The following is an 838-nucleotide window of genomic DNA, read 5'->3' as shown; positions in this document are numbered from 1 at the left end:
AGGGTTGCAATCCGTTGCCAGACACGGAAAAAGACAAAAGACAAAAAAAAAAAAAAAGTAAATTTAGGCAAAAAGTCTGTATCTAAAAAAACAAAACAAAACATGAAGCAAGTGTTAGAAATCTCATTATCTCATTCATTTTTTCCTATGATCTCATCAAATAGTAAATCTCTGGCAATCCCAGAAATTAAATTGATTTTAGCTATTGGTTTATATTGCTCGTTAGTCTATAACCACTACCTAGTGGAGTTTCTGGTACAAATAGGGTAACCAACTCACCCCAATTTGCCTGGGATTTTCTGATTCTGGCACTGAAAGTTTCACATCCCTGGAAACCTCTCAGTACTGGGCAAACCAGGCTGGCAGGTCACCTTAGAAAGACTCCATCCTAGGTATAAAATTACCCAGTTCTCTACAGAATGACTAAATCACCAAGTATGAACTAGGAATACACTGGGTCATTAAATCAGTTCCCAAGCTTTAAGGAAAAACAAGAAAACTAGCTGTTGGAGCTAAATTTTCTCAACCTGTTAACAAAGAAATTTCAACAGTCAAAAAGTATTTGCTAGAGCGGTGCAAATCTACAGAATATACTTTTACTAATTGCACCTGGCATCTCTTAAACCCATATTGAAATCTTCTACCTGGCTGAAATAATCTCCCTCCCTTCCCTGGAGCCCAGTATTAACAGTGTAAATCATACTTTCCAGCATTTGGGGGAAGAGCCTGAGCAAAGAAAATGCTCAGTTTTACACAAACAGAAGATCCTTCTTTCTCTCAGCTTTTTTTAGGGTCAGGCTAACCCCATTAGATAATTTTCCAAGCCAAAAAAAAAAAA

General features: G+C 37.0%; 1 protein-coding gene across 1 annotated transcript in view; it reads right to left on the bottom strand.

The window, feature by feature from the left end:
• Nucleotides 1–838, bottom strand: part of MBOAT1 (membrane bound O-acyltransferase domain containing 1) — a gene marked incomplete at its 3' end in the record, with an annotated part of 96,880 nt that overhangs the window by 17,583 nt on the left and 78,459 nt on the right. The window lies entirely within an intron of this gene.

Source organism: Galeopterus variegatus, unplaced genomic scaffold (genome assembly GCF_000696425.1).
Source record: "Galeopterus variegatus unplaced genomic scaffold, G_variegatus-3.0.2 Scaffold5477, whole genome shotgun sequence".
Classification (NCBI taxonomy): domain Eukaryota; kingdom Metazoa; phylum Chordata; class Mammalia; order Dermoptera; family Cynocephalidae; genus Galeopterus; species Galeopterus variegatus.
Note: the sequence above shows the minus strand (reverse complement) of the source record. Positions and strands in the feature narration are given on the sequence as shown.